Consider the following 25,143-nt stretch of genomic DNA (forward strand, 5'->3'; position numbering starts at 1 on the left):
CCTTCATCTTTCTAATACTTCGTTTCCTCACCTGTAAAATGTGTGTGAGTGACTTATAATGGCACCTACCTCAAAAGATTATTGTGGGGGGCAGCTAGGTGGCATAGTGGATAAAGCACCAGCCCTGGATTCAGGAGGACCTGAGTTCAAATCCGGCCTCAGACACTTGACACTCACTAGCTGTGTGACCTCAGGTAAGTCACTTAACCCCCATTGACCCACAAAAAAAAATATTGTAGAGATCATATAAAGAGATCATATAAAAATACATAAAATATATTCCATCTATACTTCTGCTTGGTTTCAACTCTATGGAACAATGTGCCCCTCCCAGGATAAACTGACACCTTTAGATCTCATCACTATGCAGTTAACTCAGCCTTGAATACTCAACACCTTCCCACCTTCCTCAGCCTCCTCTCCCCTCTGACTTGAGGGTGGAACACTTAATTCCTCCCCAAACCTTCCTTTATAAGGGACAGAAATTGGACTTCCAGCTCACTCCACCCACTTTCCATCTGCAGTTTTGCTTGGTTTCAACTTCACAGAACCCCCACCACTCCCAAGTATCCCTTGGTGCCACCCCCCCTTCCAGATTACTTTTGTGCATTGTGTTCCCCCATTAGATGGTAAAGCTCCTCGAGTGAGGACAAGGACTGGTTTTTTTCCTTATTTTTATCTCCAGTGCTTAGCCTGGTATCTAGCACATAGTAGGCACTCAAAGATTTATTGAATTGAACTGAATTGAATAAAGTGCTTTGTAAACCTTCAAGAAACTAAAAACCAAATGCTAGCTATCATTATTTCTAGGTAGACTCTCAGAATTGTCTAAAGATTTTTGTCATTCTTAGAGCCCCCAGAGTAGGCTAGTAGTGTGACCTTTGTTCCCCAAGGCACCTCAGCCAGGCATGAAAGCTATCTTTTCCTTTCAAGTTGAGGACTCACATCACAAAAGCAGGGCAAACTTGTGAGCCTGCACTTGGAAAGCAGCCTGCCAAGAAGAGGCCAAAAGTGTCACTCTCAAAAGGGGTGTAAAGGTGAAAGAGAGGTTCTTGGGCAAAGGCTTTCTCAATAAATGGTTTACAAAACCTAAGGGGCCCAATCTCCAGTATTTGTAAAAGGAATCAGTCATTTAAAAAACAGGAGTAAATTATTCATTACCCCACAAATGAGGAAGAATCTGGGTTACTGCTTCAGGAACCACAGTATAAAGGCCCCAAAGCCCATCAGCAGAGGCTCACTGAATCTAATTAACTATTACTCCATAGAGAGCAAAGCACAGGATTTTGGTGTTGTACTGCATGACAAAAGCCTGTTTTTCAATCTTTTCAGGCCTCCTTTCAAGCTTTGTGCTTAACAATAGAATCAATTAAGTTCATCCCCAAGAAAACCTAAGCAGCCATCTTGGCCCAAGGGAGACAAGGTGGATCCATTCCAGGAAAAGTATTTCTTTCTTTCTTTCTCTTTCTTTCTTTCTTTCTTTCTTTCTTTCTTTCTTTCTTTCTTTATTTCTTTCTTTGTTCTTTCTTTCTTTGTTTCTTTCTTTCTTTCTTTCTTTCTTTCTTTCTTTCTTTCTTTCTTTCTTTCTTTCTTTCTTTCTTTCTTTCTTCCTTCCTTCCTTCCTTCCTTCCTTCCTTCCTTCCTTCCTTCCTTCCTTCCTTCCTTCCTTCCTTCCTTCCTTCCTTCCTTTCCTTCCTTTCCTTCCTTCCTTTCCTTCCTTTCCTTTCTTCCTTCCTTTCTTTGGGGCAATGAGGTTTAAGTGACTTGCCCAGGGTCACAGCTAGTTAAGTATTCAAGTGTCTGAGGCTGGATTTGAACTCAGGTCCTCCTGAATCCAGGGTCTGTGCCACCTCGCTGCCCCCCCAGGGAAAGTATTTTCACAGAGAAATTGCACCCAATGAAGATATAGATTTGAATTCTGGATCTGCCACTCACTACCAACATGACCTTGAGAAAATTTCTTCCCCTTTTTGAGCCTTAGGTAATTCATTTGTAAAATGAAGGTGTTCAAAAAGAGGCTGCATAGCATAGGGGAGAAAGTCATCCTTGAAGCCAGGAAGATCTAGGTTCAGGTTCTGACTCTAACATATCCTGGTTGTGTGTACTGGGCAGGACATGGTCAAGTCACTTAAGGTCTCTGTGCCTGGAGCAACTCTAAAACACTGACGTTTTTGAGAAGGTGCAGACCTGTGCTGATAGATGGAGTATTTTCATCTGGAAATTTTACGTATAGTCTTAGCATGATGTTTTCAGTGATGTTGTCAGCTGCCTTCAATGAGGATGAAAATGGCATCAAGGTTAGCTACTGCACTGACATTAAATTATTTAACTTGAAAGGGCAACAGGCCTTTTAGCCAGGACTAAAGCGGAGGGAGAGTTTGTGTGCAACTTTTTGTTCGCAGATGAATTGTGCACTCAGTGCAGCCTCTGGGGCAAAGGTGCAACAGAGTATGGATGAATTCTCTGCCGCTTGTGCTAGTTTTGGTCTGACGGTTAAGACCATGAAAACAGAGATTCTCTTACCAGCCAGTACCTCACCATCCATACAGACACATAGGTTACAGCAAATGGAAAAACACTGAATGCTGTGGATAAGTCCACTTACTTTGGCAGTATTCTTTCCAGGGATGATGAGGTTGATGCACACGCTGTTAGAGCTAGCTTAGTGTTTGGGGAGGTTTCAAAGGAAAGTCTGGGAGAGAAGACAGATTAGGCTGCCTACCAAACTGAAGATCTACAGAGTTGTTGTGCTGACCTCATTGTTCTATGTCTGTGAAACCTGGACGGTATACCAGTGTCATGCTAGGAAATTGAACTACTTCCACATGAATTATCCTAAGAAGATTCTGAAGATCACCTGGCAAGGTAAGTACTGCACACTGAAGTCCTTTCTTGAACTGAACTGCCAAGCATGCAAACTCTACTACACAGAGTGCAACTCTGACGGGCTACCATATGATTCAAATGCCAAATGTACATTTGCCTAAAAGACTATTTTATGAAGAACTCGCACAAGGTAAGGGCTCACACAGAGGTCAGAAAAAGCGATATAAGGACACTCTCAAGGTCTCTCTGAAGAACTCTGGAATTGATTGTGAGCCATGGGAGACATTGGCACAGGACTGCCCAGCATGGCATGCCTGCATCAAAAAAGGCACTGGGTTCTGTATGAGTGAAGTAGAACTGCAGTGGCACAAATCTGGAGACATCTCCACTCCAAATGTTCATATGGACTATTTGTGCCTGCCCTGTGGTCGAGCCTTCTGAGCTCATATTGGCCTGATCAGCCACAGTCAGACACACTGTACCTTGACCACAACATAATAGCACGAAGGACAAAAACCTTATGCTCTGGTGGTAAATTCATCTGGAACTTCCATTTTAAGGAAGGAGCACCCATGCCAGGCTTGCTTACTCTATACCTAATTTGAGGAGCCCATGGCTTCCCAAACTCCTTTTGAACTGTGCCCTGGCATTGGTACCCAGTTATCTCCCCACTTCTATCTCCTTGAGGGGCTATCTTGCTTTTTTTTTTTTTTTTTTTTTTTTTTTTTTTGCGGAGCAATGAGGGTTAAGTGATTTGCCCAGGGTCACACAGCTGGTAAGTGTTGAGTGTCTGAGGCTGGATTTGAACTCAGGACCTCCTGAATCCAGGGCCAGTTTTTTATCCACTGTGACCCTAGCTGTCCCTATCTTGCTATTTTTTTGTATTAAGATTCCTAGCCTTTTACCACAGCCTGCCTCTCTCTCTCTCTCTTTCTCTCTCTCTCACACACACACATACACACAAAATCACTAATCCAGTCCCTATCCCTGTTGTCTAGATGATCATTATAGTTTTTTCTAGCTCTGAATCCTATTATCCTCTGATAAAACAACCCCCCCCAATTGCCCTTATTTGTTTATATCCCTCTATTTCCCTGACCTTTATTTATTTCCACCCTTCCTAGATAAATACTTTCTAAATCTCACCAAGTTTTCAGGGTCTGACGGAGGGCCAAGCAGAGAAGCAGTGAAGAAAGCCTCAAGATTAAAGGAGGTGGGGGAGGAAAAGAGAGAGAGGAGAGGGTGGGCAGACACACACACACACACACAGAAAGAGAGAGAGAGAGAGATAAAGATAGAGGAGTTTAGGTGGTAAAGTACAAGCTGTTCAACTACAGGACAGGAGTGTAGATTGAAGAAAGAAGTGCATTTCAAGTCAGAGGACCTGGGTTCAAATCACAGCTTTGCTCTTTATTAGCTGCTTGACCCTGGACAAATCTCCCTCCCTGGGCTTCAGCTTCATCACCTCTCAAATGAAAGGGTTAGACTAGATGACCTATAATGTCTAGTCTAAATCTAAAGCCTATGATCTCTGAGAGCATTTGAACAGTTTTGCCCTTGTTTCCCACATCAATTGTGACAGTGTAATTCAGTATAGTGACTATGTCACAGTGAAGCAAGGGAAACTGTTTAAATGTTCTTTTTTTTTTTTTTTTAAAGTGAGGCAATTGGGGTTAAGTGACTTGCCCAGGGTCACACAGCTAGTGAGTGTTAAGTGTATGAGGCCGAATTTGAACTCAGGTCCTCCTGACTCCAGGGCCAGTGCTCTATCCACTGCACCACCTAGCTGCCCCATAATGTTCTTTTGCAGAGAAAAAAGAATTGAAAATTAATTTATATTTAAAAATACATTAAAATGATGTCTCTTTTTGTAGCTTCTATTCTGTTTTTATGAATCTTTTTTTTTTTGAATGATGATCCAGGTCCTTAAAAGTTAGGCATACCCTAAATCTCTCCAGACTTTAGAATGCCAGGGCTGGTTTAAGTACTACTTCCTCTAAGAAACCTTCCATGACTACCAGTGATAGCTCACTTTTCAATTCTTCAAAAAATGTTCTGACTTAATTACTTATTATGTAACTTACAAGTTACTTATTTGGATCCTAGGCTTTTAAAATTTTTTCATCTGGAATCAACCTTAAAGATCTGACAATCCAAGAGACAGCATGACGTCGTAGGAAGCGTGTTGTACTATGAGTCAGGAGAGATCTGGGTTTAAATCCTTCCTCTGACACTTACTAGTGGGATGACCAAGGGTGAATCATATAACCTAAGTCTAACTTCCTTATCTGCAAAATGTGGTTAATAATATCTGTAATACCTATACATCATAGGATATTGCAAGGATCAAGTCAACAAATGCATATAAACTACTTTTCAATCCTAAAAAAAACCCAAATGCCAGTCATCATTAGTATCATAGAGTGGAGGTCACTTGATGATGGTCACACAGGTAGTAAGCAGGTGGCAGACCTAGGATTAAAACCAATATCATCTGGGGCAGCTAGGAGGTGCAGTGTATAGAGCACCAGCCCTGGAGTCAGGGGAACCTGAGTTCAAATACAACTTCAGACACTTGACACTTACTAGCTGTGTGACCCTGGGCAAGTTACTTAACCCCAATTGCCTCACCCCCAAACCAAAAAAACAACAACAAAAAACCAATACCATCTGACTCTAAATCCAATGTGAACTTGTTCTGCATTATAAGGATGTCATAGATACTTGTTTTCTTTTTCTTTATTAAGACCTAAGCTCTTGTGGAGGGCAAAGACCTGTGTCCTATTCTCCAATGTATCTCCTAGAGAGTAAAATACAGAATCTTGTATGTAGTAGGCATTTATAATGTAGTTAGGTGGTGCAGTATATAGAGTACTGGGTCTGGAGTCAGGAAGACTCATTTTCCTGAGTTTAAATCTAGCCTCAGACACTTACTAGTTGTATAACCCTGGGCAAATCACTTTATCCTTTTTGCCTCAGTTCGTTATATGTAAAAGGAGCTAGAGAAGGAAAGGGCAACTGACTCCAGTATCTTTGTCAAGAAAACACTAAATTGGATCATGAAGAGTTGGATATGATCAAACAACAAGAGGCGTATGTAATAGACATTTATTGATGAACATTCTTCAGGCTCAACTTTTATACCATTTGATTCTATTCAATAACAAGTAACATTTATATATTGCTTACTATGTGACAGACACTGTGCTAAATATTTTATAATTATTATCCCATTTGATCCTCAAAACAACACTAGGAAGTAGGTATTTTTATTATCCCCATTTTACAGATGAGGAAACTGGGACAAAGAGAGGCTTAATGATATACTTGCCCAGGATCACACAGCTAGTAAGTTTCTGAGGCCAGATTTAAACACAGCTTTTCCTTACTCTAGGCCTCATGTTTTTACCACTGTCTCATTCTGTTTAATTAATTCCCAGTTTGGGGGGGGGGGGCACGATATAGTAGCAATAATATAGTATCTGATATTTATATTAGTACTTGAAGACTTGCAAAGTACTTGATATACAACATCTCATCTGAGCTCCATAATAGCCCTTTGACTTAGATATTGGAATATTATTACCCTCATTTTATAAATGAGGAAACTGAGGCTTACAGTGGTTAAGTGACTTGTCCTGTCATAGATAGAATCAGTGTTAGAAGTACAATATGTACTCAGGTCTTCCTGAATCCAAGAGTCTATCACTATTATTGTTGCTGTAGTTGTAGTTTTTCCAGCGGGAAGCTGAGAATGTCAGAAGAGGACAGTTTGGGGCTGGTATCATGGCTATAATGTGCTTTGTTATCCTTGGAAGGCACAGGGTGGGCTAGTGGGTTGCCTTTTGCTATTCAAAGTACCATAACCAAATATGAAAGCTCTCTTTTCATCCCAAAATGAGAACTTACATCACAAATGCAGGGGAAACTTGGAAGGCTGACCATTGGGTTCTCAACACTGTCTCTTTAGGCAGCCACATTTATGTAGATACAAAATCCAATTTATCACCTTTCATGCCCAAGGGAATGGCTTGTTAACATTCCTTTTATTGGCATTTTCCAGTATAGGAAGAAAACATCCTTTACATTGCCCAAGGGGTAGCCTATAAAACACTAGAAGAAAGAATTTTTCTTACTTCTAAAGAAATATTCCATACAGTATAGTTAAACAGGAAGAAGTCCTAGGAAAGTGAGTTCCAAGCATTCCGGAAAAGTCCTCTGAGTTTCAGTTTGGGCACTATTGGAAAACAGGAAGAAGTAAAAAACCTCATGACTCATTTGTTGTGGAAACCACAGTCAACAGCACCAGCTAGGCACAAGCATTATGGACATCAGTCTTAACAACAGGAACAAGTTGAGGACACCAGGCCTCCTGGGCACTTGTAAAGAGGAAAAGTTAAAAAAATAACAAGCCCAACTCAATGAAAACTTTTAAATCCCACAACTAATAGCTAGAAGGAATCCTTAGACATTATCAAGTCCAACTCCTTTGTTTTGACAAGGGTATAATAAAACCCCAAGATCACTAATGGACTTACTGTTACATTGCTCTGGTGGGAGCCCTCAACACAATTCTTGGCGATACTTTTGTTAGGGAAATCAAGGACCAAGAAATGAAATGTCTTCCCAATGTCACACAGACCTTGAAGCAGGGTTGAGGTTTGAACCCATGTTCTCTGAATCCAAACCAAGACTCTTTTAACTCTACTAAATCAGCCTAAATGGATCTTGACTCTATTGGCATTCAGGGCACATTTACAGTCAGGATGGCTCAGCTATAAAGAAATAGAGGGGTTGGCCAATTAAAGATATTTCTAAAGACTCATGATTCACCAGTTTTGGTACTACCTCCAACAGTGCAGACTTCAACCCCTCCATGAGTTTCAGTTGTCAGATCTTGATGGAATGATGGAATGATTGGCCAAGATGCTTGTGATGAGCTCCTCAGCATTTACTTAGGATAATTTGGATAACAGGCACACAGTATGTCCCTGGGCCCCAACCCAAAGACTTTCCAGTTCAGTAGGACCTGCTAGAACTTGCATTGGAGAACCCAGGGTCACCTCTGAATCACAATGAAGCTTCGGAGGACTTAAGGGAGGCAATTTAAAACCCCTCCCCCAGGCTTTCATCATCTTATATAAATACAATTAAGCTAATTTCTACAAGTTCTCACAGGGCACCTGCAGGAGCACCCAGGCAGGCTAAATTCACTCAAGGACTAAGCCCACAGAACACAGACGTAAGAGGCTAAATTAGTCACTATCCTTATACATCCAGGGCACAAGGGAGAACAGGCCTCCATGAGGCACTTACTTAGACACTTTCTGAGAGCTAACTTTCATTTCTTTTTAATACTGCAAAGTGAAAGCTACAAATGAACATTTTACCCAACTACCATAGAACTAATTCTTTAAATCTCAGTGCTCTAGGCATTCATTCAAATTAAAATCCTTAAGGTTTGCTCATGGCAATGAAATATTATGTGTCTACGTGGCATCTGGAATCTTCAAGGTAGAAGGGCTACTTTGAGGAATGGAAGTAAATCTCAAGGCCCTATGAAAATGTAATTTACCATTATTATTTTTAAAATTTTATTTATTTTATTCTGAACTTAAGAAATAAAACAAGCATTTCCATAACATAGTAGACTAGAAGAAAAAAGATGTTTGTACATGAAACTGTAAATCTATTATGTACAACTTTCTATTCTTAAATATATAAAAAAGTTATCATGTAATTTTCTACCCCCCCATCCTAGGGATGCCCACCATTAGACACAAACGCATACATATGTAAAACCATTATTATTATGTTATTACATATGATATTATTATTTTATCTTTATTTCTTCGATATAGGAAATTCGTAGACAGGAAATTGATGCTAGTAATGCTGGTAGCAACTGTTGTACAATTTCTAGCTAGAGAGCTGCTTGGGGGGGTGGGGAGGGAGCAGTCAGGGAGGGCCTGCCTGAAGGTTAAATGACTTTCCGCAATATCACAGGGCCAACATAACTCAGAGGTAGCACTTGAACCTAGATCCTTCTGACCACAGGCAGGCTCGCTATCCACTGAGCCCCTCATTATACTCATCAAGGCAATTAAGTGAACTTGTCCTTGGACATACAACTAGAGTGGGATATGGATTCAAACCTGATTCTCTTCTGACACTGTCTAGAAACTTGTTCCATTATACCATGTTAATGCCTTATGAAAATGGTCTATGGAAATATTAAAGATATTCCTGATGAAAATTAGAAAAGAACATCCGGGCTTTCACAAATTATTTACTACAACAGACCATACTTTCATGGTCACATGACTGACTTACAAGTGTAAAGGATACAAGATCCTGCTATGTTCATGGATATCATTATTAAGGAATTCTGACTCTACATTCTGCTTTCTGAACAAAATTACTTTGTTTATACTTTGTATTTTCTTATCTGTGGATATATTTCCCTTTCTCCAGATTGTAAATTCCTTGAGAAAAAGGATTTTATTCCTACTTTATATCTCTAATGCCTAAAAAAAAAAACCTGACATAAAGAAGGTAATGAATGAATGATTATATAGACCAATAAGGTGTTTCTCATACATATGCTAAAATCATGTAAGATTTAGTAACAGATATGACCATAAAGATAACTTTGTGGAACAATACTTCAATTATCAATACCCAGGAAAGCATAAAATTGGTAGAGATGCTCACCAAAATGTTCACCAATGCCAAGACGTATAGCCAATGCTAAAACCAAATGGAGAATGGATCCTCAATTGACAGAGAGATTTGTCAGATACTCCCATTTGTGAATGACATTACGCACCATGGTCTTTGTTTTGTTTTGTTTTGTTTTTTAGTGAGGCAATTGGGGTTAAGTGACTTGCCCAGGGTCACACAGCTAGTAAGTGTTAAGTGTCTGAGGCCGGATTTGAACTCAGGTACTACTGACTCCAGGGCCCGTGCTCTATCCACTGGCCACGCACCATGGTCTTTGAAAAGCTTAAGCTACCCACAATGGAAGAACAAAGGGGATAAAAAAATGCTTATTGCTCAGATTATGACATACAAATGGATGGTCAATGCATTGAAATAGTCAGCACTTTTATAGGCATTGTATATGGGCACTGATTTGGGACCAGGAACTGAGTAGGAGGAATAGATGCACTTGAGAAATTACATGGTGCTTTGAATGAGCTCAAGCTGCTTGTTGCCACCATCTATCTTTTTTTTTAAAACATCAATATTTTTCCAGTGAAACAAAATGGCTCCAAATCATGGAAAACTACAATGTCTGAATGATCAAAGTGGCAGGTGACTCAAAGGGCAGTGGAGAGAAGAATGGTGGGTAAGAAGGAGGCTATAGGGGGGGCAGCTAGGTGGCCCAGTGGATAAAGCACTGGCCCTGGATTCAGGAAGACCTGAGTTCAAATCCAGCCTCAGACACTTGACACTTACTAGCTATGTGACCCTGGGCAAGTCACTTAACCCTCACTGCCCTGCAAAAAAAAAAAAAAAAAAAAAAGAGGCTATAGTATATTCCAAATAAAGACTGGTGGAAAGTGGTGTAAAAGACACCATCACGGATGGACATCATGCCCAGAAAAGGAAGCAGATGGGCTGGTCATGTTTTAAGAGTATGTGATAACAGATGGATACCCTAACCAGAGGAAAGCATCAGGTAGATTTTCTATAGGAGGATTTATGAAAAGAAATGGGCAATAAGTGCACAAGATCAAAAGGGTTGGATTAGATTGTGGTCTACACCAGAGGAGTCAAGCTCCTAGCCTCATGCAATAGCAAAACTACCCAAATTAAAATGTAATTGGGAAATTGTGCCCCCTGGCAGCCCCCAAAGAGAAGAATTTATGACCAAACAAGAGATAGAGAATACTAGGAAATGCAAAATGGATGATTTTGATTACATTAAATTAAAAAGGGTTTGTACAAACAGAAGCAATACAACCAAAATTAGAAGGAAAACAGAAAGCTGGGAAACAACTTTTAGTGTTGCTGATAAAGGCCTCATTTCTAAAATATATAGGGAACTAAATCAAATTTATAAGAATGCAAGTCATTCCCCAATTGAGAAATGGTCTAAGAAAATGAACAGGCAGTTTTCGGATGATGAAATCAAAGCTATCTATTGCCATATAAAAAATGCTCTAAATCACTATTGATCAGAGAAATGCAAATTAAAACAATTCTGAGGTACCACCTCAGACCTATCAGATTGGCTAATATGACAAAAAGGAAAATAATAAATGTTGGAGAAGCTGTGGAAAAACTGGAACTTAATGCATTGTTGATGGAGTTGTAAACTGATCCAACCATTCTGGAGAGCAATTTGGAACTATGCTCAAAGGGCTATGGGGCCGTGCATACCATTTGACTTAGTAATACCACTACTAGGTCTGTATTCCAAAGAGATCATAAAAAAGAGGAAATGACCCACATGTACAAAAATATTTATAGCAACTCTCTTTGTGGTGGCAAAGAATTGGAAATCGAAGGAATGCCCATCAGTTGGGGATGGATGAACAAGTTGTGGTATATGAATATAATGGAACACTATTATGCTATAAGAAATGATGAGCAGGTAGATTTCAGAAACACCTGGAAAGACTTACATGAACTGATGTTGAGTGAAGTAAGCAGAAAAAGGAGAACATTGTACACACCAACAGTAACATTGGGCAATGATCAACTGTGACAGACTTAGCTCTTCTCAGCAATACAATGATCTAAGACAATTCCAAAGGACACATGATGGAAAATGCTCTCCACATTTAGAAAGAAAAAAGAACTGTAGAATCTGAATGCAGATTGAACCATAATGTTTCTATTTTTTTGTTTTTGTTTTTCTTTTTTGAGGTTTCTCCCTTTTATTCTGATTCTTCTTTCACACCATGATTAATGCAGAAATATGTTTAATGTGATTGTACATATATAACCTATAACAGATTGCTTGCTGTCTTGGGGAGGGAGCAGAGAAAGGAGGAAAGGTAAGAAGGGAGAAAAATTTGGAACTCAAAATCTTATAAAAACAAATGTTGAAAACTATCTTTTTACATGGAGCTGGAAAATAATAAAATACTTAAGATTGAAAAAAATGCATACCCGACTTAGAATAAGAAGACCTGAACTCCAGACCTATTCCATCACTTATAAGCTATGTGGCCCCAGGCAAGTCATTTATCAATTTTTTCAGATGTAAAATGAAGGTTTGGTCCAGAAAATCTATAATCTTTAAGGTGTCTTTGAGGCCAAAACTCCTACAAAATATGATGGTCCTAAAAAGGAGATATCCAACCTTGAGCTGATACACGGGACATTTTTCCTCTTCACTTTACCCCATTTACATCTAAACATATTTTGTGTGTGTGTGTTTTAATATGGAAGAAAAAACAAAGAGCTAGTGGCAACATGATCTTTTGTTTCCCCAAACCAGAGACAACAAAAAAAGGTTATCTATTTATGCAAATAAATCACACAAATATTACCTTCAAAGCAACCTCAAATAAGAATAAGAAGCCTACACTTATCTTTACTATGCTTCAGGCAAAGTAGCTACCAGAATTTTGAAACTTCATAATAAATAGGATATATAGGAAAAAGAGCATGGCATTATCAGACTTGGGTTCTAGTCACAGGTATGGTACTGACTGCTAGGTAATTTCCTCATCGATTTCCTCATCTGTAATATGAGGGGATTGGACTAATTGGCTTCTGAACTTTCCTTTGAGCTCTAAATCCTATAATTCCATGCAACTGTGGTCTTCAGACTCTAGTCCCTAAATCCTACATTCTTTCTACTACAGGGCAACACATGGCCCAAAAGGCCTGAGGCTGATAAATTATGGAGGGGGAAGAGGAAACTGAGTGTCAGACGTGAAGCAGCTTATAGAAGATCACACAGTGAGTAATCGGCAAGTTTGCAGTTTGAACCCAGATTTTCTGACACCAATTCCAGGGTGTTTTCCAGTGTATCAGTCTAATTGTCTTCCTCCTGTCCTTCCCACTGTCTCCTATAGTAGGGGTCAGTGAACCTTTTTTCCCTAGACTGAAGTTCAGTCACTTCCTCTCTCTAGGTCTCTCTTTCTTCCTCTCTACTGAAGTCCCTCCTCCCTCTGTCTCATTGTAAAGTGAATAATTAGTTTTTCAAGCTTCCACCAATCACATTTCAGGCCCATCCACTGCTCTTGCCCCACTACACCACAAGATACTCCCTTCTGAAGATACCAATCTGCCACTATAATTTCGTACGGCACAAACCCGATTAATTGTGTCTCTCTGGAGCCAATGGGACGCATTCATCCTTGTAGGCCTTAAAAGCATCTGGCACAAAGCTTTGCTCACAGGCAGCACTTAAAGAATGTTTTTTAGACTGAATCACAACTGGAGATAAACCATTTTTGTTATCACAAGTCAGTGAGAAAATAGGATTTAATTCATAATAATTAAACATGCACAATGTTTCTGGAATAGTACATCTATCATATAGAGAGGGAAGTGTGCATTTCATCTCTAAGCAAATTTTGGGCAGGTAGAGAAAATACTCTGTCTCTGATGTGCACACTAATACATTGTTGGTAGCAGTGAATTGTTTTAATCATCCGGAAAGCAATTAGGAATTCTGCATTAAGAATGGCTAAAATGTTCATATTCTTTTATGCCACTACTAAAAGAAGTCAATGACCAAAAAAAAGGCTACATAGTCACCAAAGTATTTATTGTTGTTTATTCATATTTAGTCATGTCTGACTCTTAATGACCCCTTTTGGGGTTTTCTTGGCAAAGATACTGGAGTGTTTTCCCATTTCCTTCTCTAGTTCTTTTTATAGATGAGGAAACTGCGGCAAACAGGGATAAATGATTTGCCCAGCCACACAGCTAGTAAGTATCTGAGGCTGGATTTGAACTCAGGTCTTCCTGACTGAAGGCCTGGAACTCTGTCACTCCACCTAGCAGCCCTTAAAATATTTATATATCTACACTTTTTGTGTTAGCAAAAAACTGGAAACAAAGATATCTGTTGATTGAGTGACGGCTAAATTGTGGTATATGGATGTAACAGAATATTACTGTGCTATATGCTAGAAATGATGGATACAGAGAAGTTAGGGAAGACATATGAATTGACTCAAACTGAAGTAAGCAAGACCAACATAGCATTGAGCACAGTGCCCAATATAGTAGGCACTTACTAAATGTAGACTGAATGATTTATTAATGATGACCAAGCTTGGCCCCAAACAAAAGAGATGAGAAGACAACCCTCTTTGCAAAAGTGTGGAACTGTGGATAAGGTAGATATACTGCATATAACAAACTTTTTAGATATGTTTATTAGTTTTGTTTTTTTCCATCTTTTTAAATCTGTAATAAGAAGAATGGCTTGGGGCAGCTAGGTGGTACAGTGGATAGAGCACCGGCCCTGGATTCAGGAGTACTTGAGTTCAAATCTGGTCTCAGACACTTAACACTTACTAGCTGTGTGACCCTGGGCAAGTCACTTAATCCCAATTGCCTCACCAAAAAGAAGAAGAAGAAGAAGAAGAAGAAGAAGAAGAAGAAGAAGAAGGAGAAGGAGAAGGAGAAGGAGAAGGAGAAGGAGAAGGAGAAGGAGAAGGAGAAGGAGAAGAAGGAGAAGAAGAAGAAGAAGAAGAAGGAGGAGGAGGAGAAGAAGAAGAAGAAGGAGAAGAAGGAGAAGAATGGCTCTTTGAAAGAGGGGAAGGGAAACACTGGAGATAGGATAGGAGAATAGATTTAAAGTGGGAAGGGACCTTAGGAAATGTATGTGGTGAATAAATGAAAGTCATTAGTAAAAATGTATTTAAAAAAGCAAACAAAAAATGCCTTTCCTCATTAGAAAAAAGTTCAAACAGTGGTCATTTGCTCTTCTTATTTCAATATTTTAAATGATCTAACATTTTGTCGGTATGGTCAATACTTCACTGACCCTTTCAGATTATAACCCATCATATGTCTTAGGAGTCAGGTCTCCATGAATCACAGTGGCAAAAAAAAAAAGATCATCCTTCTTTGATTTTCTAAGGATTGAAAAACAAAACAACTTAATCATTGGGCTGTTAAACAAAGGAGGTTGACCTTGCTGGCTGAAGTAAGTTACCTGGTTATCTTTAAGGATATTTTTCTTAGCAATCACAGAACCAACAGCCAATCTGAAATCAAGTTACTAAGGCTGCCCAGAAAACTTATTTTGAATATCAAGGGTGTCACATATCCTGACTAAATTGCTTCTTGTTAATAAGACTCTGGACAAAAAAACAAAACACTTTACTGTTAGGGAATTCATAATTTTATCAGTAAGATCTCTTCCAAGTTTGCACTTGAGTGGGGGTGGGTTAGAGTGGGGAATTTAGAACAGTAGTCACTTAGGATACAAGAGCTCTTCAGGGTTCTCATATGTCAGTTCAATGAACTCTTCAGAAGATATGCTGAGAAAGTTGAGAAGAAAAGAAAGCCCTTATCCAAAAAGGTTTCAAACCATGGTGCCAAAATGTAACAAAAACTATGCTGTTGACCAACCATTTGCGAGATAGATAGGAATGATTTTCTGCAAATCCAGTAAATCAAGAAACAAGCACTTATTAAGTGCCTACTATATGAAACATTCCTTGCACTGGGTGAAGCACAAAAGACACAGAGGCAAAAAGAAAACAATGCAGGTTCCATGAAGGTAGGAACCATAAGATAAAATAACACACACAGATAAATATATCCCCTTATGGTTCACTTGCCCAATAGCAGCTTGGGTCTGTAGAGGGGCGGCTGATACAGCTCCTTGGGTACTAGAGGTAACCCTGTGGGTGTCTATTCTTTTAAATGTAAGCTCATGAGCACCTACCAGTTTGCTTCCCTTTAATCAGTAGGCAGACTAAGTTAGCAAAGGCATTTATTCAAATAGAATAGCAAAGGGCAGCTAGGAGGTGCAGTTAATAGAACACTCGACCTGGAATTAGGAAGACCTGAATTCAGATTTGGCCTCAGACACTTACTGTGTGACCCTGGGCAAGTTACTTTACCCTATTTGCCTTAGTTTCCTCATCTATCAAATGAGTTGGAGAAGGAAATGGCAAACCATTCCAGTATCTTTGCCAAGAAAATCCCAAATGGGGTCATCAAGAGTTGGACACAATTAAAACAACTGAACAACAAAAAAAAATAACAAAAACAGTAGTAAAAAAGCATTTTCCCCAATTCTAGGGGCACATTCTCCCATAAATAGATACAGCATCCAAGATGGGAAAGAGTAGGCGTAAACTGGTAGTAAGGTATCTGTGCACCTCGATGTCCCTTCTTTCGCTAGTGTCCTCACCAAGTCTGCTACAGGTAGCTCAGCTGTTAAGCTGAGATGGCTCTTTGCATTTGATGGTCTAGCAGTGTCTCTGCTAGACCAGAAGACCAGCTTCTTTCTAGAGTGCATTCTCTGCCAGAAGGACTAATTTGCTGCTTGGATGGGTGAAGCAGGTCACTTGTACTGGTTTCTTATCAGCTGCTGGACAGGGCCGGGCAGGGGGCTTGACTGTCATGTTCTTCTCAGTTCATGACTTCTATGCTGCAGGGGTGAACCCATTGATCTTCTGAGGTCACTTTTTCTGGGTAGAGGCAGTTCTCATCCCACCTTTGGCTACAGGCTGTGCTAGGGGAACCAGGCTCTCTTTAGCTGAGGTTTCACTGAATTCTTTCAAGTAGGGCAAAGACTCTTAGGTTTTCCACAAATTCTGTCTGATTCAAAAGTCCCTGTTGCCTTGGAATGATTAGTTTCAGTTCAGTCATTTTCACCTCTCTTACTCCCTTTGGAATTTTACATAAATGAGTGGCTAGGGACACAGATGTGAATATGGTTTATTCCCTGAAATCTATGCCATTGTCTTGCTGGCTGTTTTATTTGAGGGAAGGTGAAGAACATCTATTTCCATCTGAAGGCTTTCTCCTTTACCTTTTGATGCCTCTGAATGCACGCCTACCTTCAACTTTTGCTAAAGTTTCACTGGGGCAGACCCTTGCACATATAAAATATGTAGAAAAAATACAAAATAATTTGCAGGGGTATGGGGTAGGAATGATTGGCAGCTAGAGAAAACCAGGAAAAGCCTCAGTTTGGGCTTAGCTTCCTTCTGGGCCAAAGCTAACTCTAAGAGCATAGAATTTGTTTTCAGATTTCAGATTAAACACTGTATTGGGAGTGAGTTTACAAAGGGTTATTAAGCATTTTATATATGTAACATATATAAAAGCAGCTTGAGCCAGCTCTGTAAGTTAGGTGCTATTAATATCCCTTTTTACAGATGAGAAAACTGAGGCCCAAAGAGGTCATAATTTGCTCTGGGTAGCACATGAATGAAGCATTATTTGAATTCAGGTGTTACTCATTCTAAACCTAACACTATCCACTATACCATCTAGTTGTCTCCACTATAAGACCCAGCTACAAAACATTATTTAGAAGTGAATTTAACATTCAATAAGGTCCATTATTATATTCCTTCTCTTGCATGGATTCTCTTCTATCAGGGATATCATCACTGAGGCCCACTCTTGTCCTGTTTTCCCAGTCTTCCCAGAGCTTTCCCTTTTCCCCCTATGCTGTCCATATCTCACCCCCTCTACCCCAAAAGAATTGGATAAACTTATTCACATGAAAAATAAGAGCTCTTAATGCAAAGAACCATGGAAAGCTAATGGTGGGAAGGAACTTGAGGATCATCAATTCAACTGCCTCATTTCTAAGAAACCAGAACCTACAGGTGGGAAGTAAAACAGACTTAACTGAGAGCAAATTAGGAATAGGCCCAGGATTAGAATCCAGAGCCTCTGACTTCATCATAGGATGCCAGAGCTAGAAAATGCTTTAGTCCATTTAGTCCCTCTTTTTACAGATGAGGGAATTGAAGCAAAGTGACTTGTCTAGACCTCTTTCCACTAGTTCATGCTGTGTTAGAAGCATTTAAAGTGGTCTTTGAAGGAAACTAGGGATCTGAAATCAAGGGGAAGGAATAAACGTCAGATCTGGATGGGGGGCGGGGTGGAGGTGGCAGACAAGATATGCAAAGGCATGGACATGGAAAATGGATTGTTTGACTCATCTCTATTCCAAACTTAAGACCCAACACAATTTTTTCTCTTAAAGTGGGATCTGAAGAAATTGAAGAACAGGAGCTGAAATACAGGCAAAAACTTTAAGCTCTCATTTCCTGATGTGTAATATGAGGATGATATTTGTATTACTTATCCTCATGGTGTTGTGGTATGGAAACTGTTTTTATAAATCTGCAAGTGCTATTACAAATTGAAACTTTTATTATTATTTTTCCTGAGGACAAAAATGGAGATTAGTCACTGGTCAGTGGAAGGGGCAGGAGAAAATTAAGAATAAAAACAGATGGCGAGGTGGTTCTTGAAGTTTCATTCCATTGTAATTAATCCAAGGAGAAGATCTAATACTGTTAAGACAATACAGTAGTCCTACCCTGATTAAGAAACTAGGTAGGGTAACTAGATTTCTTCCTGCCCCTGGGGCCTAACCCAATATTTTCAGGAAGATAATAGACTAGGTACGTGCCTAGGCATTGAGATAAGGGTTATATAAATAGAGAAGCAGAAAGTTTGTTTGTTCCAAAATGTTTTGGAACATATTTGAAGGAGTAGATAGACTTCAAGGACATTCAGAGGGCAGCTTAGGTTAGTTAATAGTTTTCTTTTGCATTTTAAAAAATTAAAATTAGCTGGGCCTCTTAAAGGTTAGCAAGGGGAACTTGTCAGGCTAGACTTATTGGTTGTCAACAAAAAGAGGTCATTCAAAATCCTTGATAACTCAATTTCTACTTTACCACAAAATTCAGAATATGAGAATTCTAAGTTCTTTGGCTAATATCATATTGAGACGCTGGAGCCCTTGCAAGAGTAAATAAAGTCCAAATTCTTATTCAGGGCCCTTTACAATTTGATTCCAATGTGCCTTTCTAGGTCTTTTTTCTCCTAACATAAGCAGTGCGATGCAGTACACAGAGACCTAGGAAGACCCAGATACAAGTTCTTCTGAAATATACAAGCTGTTACTTGACCCTGGGTAAGTAACTTAACCTTTCAGGGATTTCAGCCGAGACCCAAAAGAAACCAGGAGGTGGTGAGGAGGAGGAAGAGAATTCCATGAATGGGGGGACAGCCAGTGAAATTGCTCAGTCAGGAGATCTTGTTGAAGGAAAAGGAAGGAGACCAGTTTTATTGGATTGAAGAATGTGTTCGAGTGAGTATGGAGGGGAATATATGATGTAAGAAGAATGGAAAGAACGTGGGGGCAGGTTATGAAGAGTTTTAAATGCCAAGCAAAGGATTTTATATTTGATCCAGGAACTGACAGGGAGCCACCAGAGTTGATTATGAAGGGAAGTGACATGGTCAGACCTGCACTGTAGGAAGATCACTTTGACAGCTGAATGGAAGGAAACTTGTGGCAGGGAGACCAACCAGAATGCTTTTACAACAGTCCCAGTGTGAAGTGATGAGGGCTTGTACCAAGGTGATGGTGGTGCCAGAGGAGAGAAGGGGCATATGAGTGATGTTATCAAGGTGTGCAACATCTCTAATGTGGGAAGTGAGAGTGAGGAATCTAGGATGACAACCAGGTTATAAATGGAGACTGTCCTTGGAAACTGGGAGCATGATGATCACCAACAATAGTGAAGCAACATGACTAATGTGGAAATATGTTTAACATGATTGTACTGTATAATCTATATCAGCTTGCTTGCTGTCTTAGGGAGGGAGAGGGAAGGGAGAGAGGGAGAAAAATTTGGACTCAGAATCTTACAAAAAATGAATGCTAAAAACTATCTTTGCATGTAATTGGGAAAAAATAAAATACTATTAAGATAAAAACACTAATAGTGAAGTTTAGAAGGGGTAAGGTTTGGGAAGGGAGGGAAAGATGAGTTCCATTTTGGACATGATGAGTTTTAGATGCCTGTGAGATATCTACTTTGAGATGTCTGATCGACAGTTGAAGATTTAGAAATAGAGATCAACAGAGAGGTTAGTGGTAGATAAGTAGATTTGAGAATCATCAGTGTAGAAATGATAAATGAATCCATGGGTACTAATGAGATGACGAAGAGAAACAGTACAGAGGGAGAAGAGAAATGGGCCCAATCATTTGAGAGGTTATAATACAAAGATCATGGGGTTATGGCTAACTCTGAAGAAATCTTTAGTCTAGTGATAAAAATTAAGCCTAAATCCTTGTGCTCTGAGTGAGCCATTTGAATCTTCAATTAATCCAACACTTTTTTTTAAGTTAACAAGCCAAGTTAGCAAGTCTTTATTATGTGCTTATGATGTGCACAGTATTATTCTAATAGCTCTAAAAGCTTTGAAAGAGAGAAGGTATAGTTCTCTACCTCAGATAAAAATGTTATCAGGAAGAGATCTTATTAGGGAATCAAAACTTGCATACATTAAACAATCAGAGAACAAGATGATCTATAATTAAGCACTAAATTTTGTGGTTCACAAAATGAATGCGATAGGAGTGCATGAAAGAGACCATTTAAGTCTAGAGTAGTCAGGGAAAGCTTTTTATGGAAGAGGTTGAATTTAAGTGGATGTTGTAAAACAGGCAGGAGTTGGTCTTGGTAGGGTGGTGAGGGCCAGGTTATAAAATCATAGAATGTGGGGGCTATAATAGGCTTTAGGCTTCATCTAGTTTAACCCCTTCTCCTTATAGATGAAGAAAATGAAGACTGAAGAAAGGAAATGTCTTCTCCAGGAAAGATGAAACCTGATTAGTTGATCCTCCCTTAATTCCCCCATCCTTCCTTTTTGAAGCTACTGATTACTTATCTGGTTGAAATGACAGATGTGCAAGACTATATGGAATGTATACTTTGTTCTACTCACAGCCACACTAAGGTATTATGGGAAAAGTGCTGACCTTAGTCATTATAAAACATGAGTATGAGTCTCACCTACAACACTTAACTAGCTTACCAACTGTGTACAAGTCATTGCCCCTCTCAGAGACTCAGTTTCCATATTCATAAAATGGTGTCAATAATACTTGAACTACCTACCTCACAGGATGGTTTTGAGAAAAGTACTTTGTAGTTGGTTCTATGGTTGTAAGTGATGATGATGGCAGTGATGAGGAAGATGATAATGATGTGACGACTTCTTTAGCCCAATGGAATGAGGTAGTTGCCCAGCATGAACAATTTCTAAAAGCCAAGAACAGGATATAGAAAATCAAGCCAAATGCATCTTAGGCCTTTAAAAGATTCATCTACATACCTCCTTATCAGCAGGAAGGATGTGGGTTCCCAAGCCCAAGAGGAGCTGAGCCTGAAAGAGGCTTAATCTTCACCTGCCTTTTAAATGCTTTTCTGGGTCTGAAAAAGGCCCTGGAGTGGGACAAACAGCAGGGTTGGGGCACATGATAATGGCAGAGCCACAATGCTTCCAGATTAGCACCACATTGACAATTTGGGAATCTGCTTGCAAGTGGTACCAGAGACTCAGGCCAGTTCCTGCAATCACCACTAAGTCATTAGCCTCCTTTGACTGATGATGGAGCTTGTGGAAAATCACAAGATTACAGTGCTCCCAGCAGAGACACTGACTAAAAAACACTTGTGACAAGAATTTTGAAAGATAAAAATCAATTAAATCTTTCCCTTTTTTATGACTATAATTTTTTTTAAAGAATATAATTCCCCAAATGCCATTTAGGAAATACTGGTGACAAGGGAGACTACTTTTTAAGTCTTATAAAACTTTCTGCGTGGGGTCCCAAATGGGAAAAGCTTAGAAATACTGTCTAATTTTAAATATACAAGTAAAAAAATGCTCATTGAGCTTATGCTATGTTCAAGCCCTTTGCCTAGGTACTGAGGCTTATACAAATTGGGGTTCCTACCCTCAGTCCAATTCCACCTCTTCTTCCTACCAGCTTTGATGCTCTGTCAGTCCCTCAAAAGCAAGGACTGTCTTTTGCCTTTCTTTGTACACCCAGTGTACCACAGTGCCTAGTACATAGTAGGTGCTTAATAAATCTTAATTGGCTAACTGATCTTTCTGAACCACAGTTTCCTTATGTGTAAAGTTGGCATAATAATCACTATACCTATCTTACCAGGCAATTTTAAGAACACTTTGTAAATGTATTAAAGGATATATACACCCATACATATATTTAAATATATACATACAATATACATATGCATATATGTAAATCAGTACCTTTATAATGGGGGAGAGTGAGGAACACCACAAATACAGTATTGCAAGAACTTTGGGGAATCTTTACCCCTTTCTTTTCCCAATTGGATACTGTCCCCTCCCATTCCCAGTTACTCAAGTGTAAACCCAGAGCCCCTGTTCCAGTTTAACCCCTCACCTCACCCTTCCTAACAGTTATGGTCTGTGCCCTTTCACCTACTCACCCCTTGTGGGGCAGACCTGGTCACTTACTTTTTTTTTTAGTGAGGCAATTGGGGTTAAGTGACTTGCCCAGGGTCACACAGCTAGTAAGTGTTAAGTGCCTGAGGCCAGATTTGAACTCAGGTCCTCCTGACTCCAGGGCCAGTGCTCTATCCACTGTACCATCTAGCTGCCCTGACCTGGTCACTTACACCAATTGGATAAGCAGGGAGCCACAGATTACAAACATTCCAGCAAAATGGGGGCACAATTTTGCACCCTAAGCACCACTGAGTCTGATCATCTGCCCTATCACTAGACCTTCTAGTCCACGGAATTTCTCCCCTCCAGGCCCCCAGGAACCCTCATATGACCTTCCAAAGGACCCTAAGCACCCCTGAGCTTTGTCATTCTCCCTACAGTGCCACTATAAGCTCCGATGACATCTCCATTCACCAAACAGCTGAACTCTCCTTTATGTATTATCACTCCCAGTTAGAATGAAAGCTCCTTGGAAAGTGGGGACTATCTTGCTTCTCTATTTGTAGACCCAGCAATTAGCACAGTGCAGACCTAAACGCTGATCAGTGTTCATTTGCAGAGACATAGCCCACACAACTCAACCATTTTGCAAATACATCAATTCATTTTTAGTCCAACCTTACTATATATAAAGTCACTATGTGGAGAGAGGAAGAGATTCCACCTCATTGGAAACAGTCCTCACCTGCTCCTCTTCCACAGATTCACCTAAGGTAACCAATTAAGGACATTAAGCTTGTTATTCCTTTAGGTACAAAGGCCACAGAAAGGGTACGGAAAAGACATATTGCAGAAGTTCAGAGAATGTAGAGACCAGTGTGTGGCCTGAGGTGGTGAAGGAAATATTCACAGGGTTTAATGAATGTTAATTGGGTAGAAAGGAAGTCAGGGGGAGGTGGAAAGAGTGCTAAATGTATAATCAGAGGACCTGGGGTTCAAATCGGAGTGATGAGTCCTATAACACCTATAAAATGAGATGGTTAGACTAGATGACCTCTCCGTCCCTTTTGTGCTCTACCATTCTATGATTTCCTTGACAAGTTTAGCTGGGAGGTATGGATCCATGGATGTTGCATCTCTGAAGGTAATCATCTTAAGTAGGGGGAGGAAAATGGGGTGGGGCAGAACATAAATTGATATCACTAGCCATTCTCATGAAACACGGTTGTTCTGTCTGTCCTAAAAACCAGATAAACCTTCATCTACAAGTAGCAATTAGCTTGGAGGCTAAAGTTATCCTTAAGTCCCAATTTGAAAGCAACATTTAAAAAGCTGGAAAAATACTCAACAAATTTAATATATTTTGAAAAATTTCCCTCAGCAACCTCCAATAGAACTCTGTTGCCAAATCTATCCTTTGAGGTCCTGTCTTTAGAGGTTATGCTAGATCAGGATTCAATTCTATTCAACTAAATAACCACTTATTAAATGTATATACTATGGGTAAGACCTAGAGCTAGGTTAAATATTCACAAACACAATTCCAATTTTTAAACACTCAGTGAGCAGTTTGGCTGGGGAGAACGAGACCTCCCTTTGGGAATAGGATAGATACATGTTCTTCTGCAAGGAGTAAGCCCACAGTGACAGGTGTGTGCCAGAGATCCAACTGTCTTCACAGGCCCATCTATGCAGGTCTTGGGTACCATATATGTGCACGTATACATTTGTAAATGTATTAAAGTGATCATACTCCCTAGAAAGAAAGAAAGAAAGAAAGAAAGAAAGAAAGAAAGAAAGAAGGAAGGAAGGAAGGAAGGAAGGAAGGAAGGAAGGAAGGAAGGAAGGAAGGAAGGAAGGAAGGAAGGAAGGAAGGAAGGAAGGAAGGAAGGAAGGAAGGAAGGAAGGAAGGAAGGAAGGAAGGAAGGAACTCCCTTAGAGTGAACTTCACTCTAAGTGCTCTTGTAATGGGGTGTATAATGGGGGGAAGGAACTCTACCAATCTCAGCATTCTCCCTGGAATGAAAAACCAGAAGAAAAAAAAAAGAATCTGGAGCTAAGAGAAAGGATAGTGCAATTAGAAACATCATTTCATGGGATATCTGCTCATCTCTCATTTCAGTACTCAGGAATAATTGCAAAAATTGGGGTATGGAGGGCAGCTAGGTGGCACAGTGGATAAAGCACTGGCCCTGGATTCAGGAGGAGCTGAGTTCAGGTCCAGTCTCAGACACTTGACACTTACTAGCTGTGTGACCCTGGGCAAGTCACTTAACCATCATTGCCCTGCCAAAAAAACCCAAAACCAAAACCAAAATCAAACAAAAAAAGAGAAAGTAGATAAAGCCCAGAGTGATTTGCCCAAGGTCCCAGAGTGAGTCAGTTACAGAGCTGAGACCAGGTCTCTTGATCCTTTTGTTTAGTCCTCTGCCCATTAAAACACACTTCTCCACAGCCATGAATGGGGTTAATAAACATTAAGTAGAACAAATTATTTTCCCCACAAGATACACTGTGATGGTACAGCTGGCCAACTCTCGAGGCTGAGATCACTGCAATCCTTTTTTCCCCTCCTTTTCTCAAGATGAAGAGAGATTAACCAAAGCTGAGGCTAAGTCAACATGATGCCTAAACATCTGGATAAAAAGTGAAAAATTCAGTCCATCATCCAGTTGTTTCAAAGTCCCTGAACATGTAGTGGTGTGTAGATAGAGACATTTTGATGGGTTGAATTTCTCACTTTTTGTCTTGATAGGCTACATAGACATAGCCCTGACTATCTTAAAAGTTGGTGGAATATACACTCCTGGAGGCTGGATAATCAGGGGATGTTATAAAGGGGATTCCCACTTAGGTAAGGGTTGAACTAGAATTCAGGAGTTTTTTTCAACT

The 25,143-nt window shown here is 39.8% G+C and overlaps 1 protein-coding gene across 2 annotated transcripts in view; it reads right to left on the reverse strand.

Annotated features, from left to right (window-relative positions):
• HPCAL1 (hippocalcin like 1) overlaps positions 1-25,143 on the reverse strand; it is a 189,312-nt gene that overhangs the window by 71,342 nt on the left and 92,827 nt on the right. The window contains exon 3 of one of the 2 annotated variants that reach the window (XM_043985412.1): positions 20,925-21,068. The exons of the other annotated variant lie outside the window; for it this stretch is intronic. The gene's annotated coding sequence lies outside the window, so the exon portion shown is untranslated. The remainder of the gene's footprint in view (positions 1-20,924; positions 21,069-25,143) is intronic. 2 annotated transcript variants of the gene reach the window in all.

This window comes from Dromiciops gliroides, chromosome 2, assembly GCF_019393635.1.
Source record: "Dromiciops gliroides isolate mDroGli1 chromosome 2, mDroGli1.pri, whole genome shotgun sequence".
NCBI classification, from domain to species: Eukaryota; Metazoa; Chordata; class Mammalia; order Microbiotheria; family Microbiotheriidae; genus Dromiciops; species Dromiciops gliroides.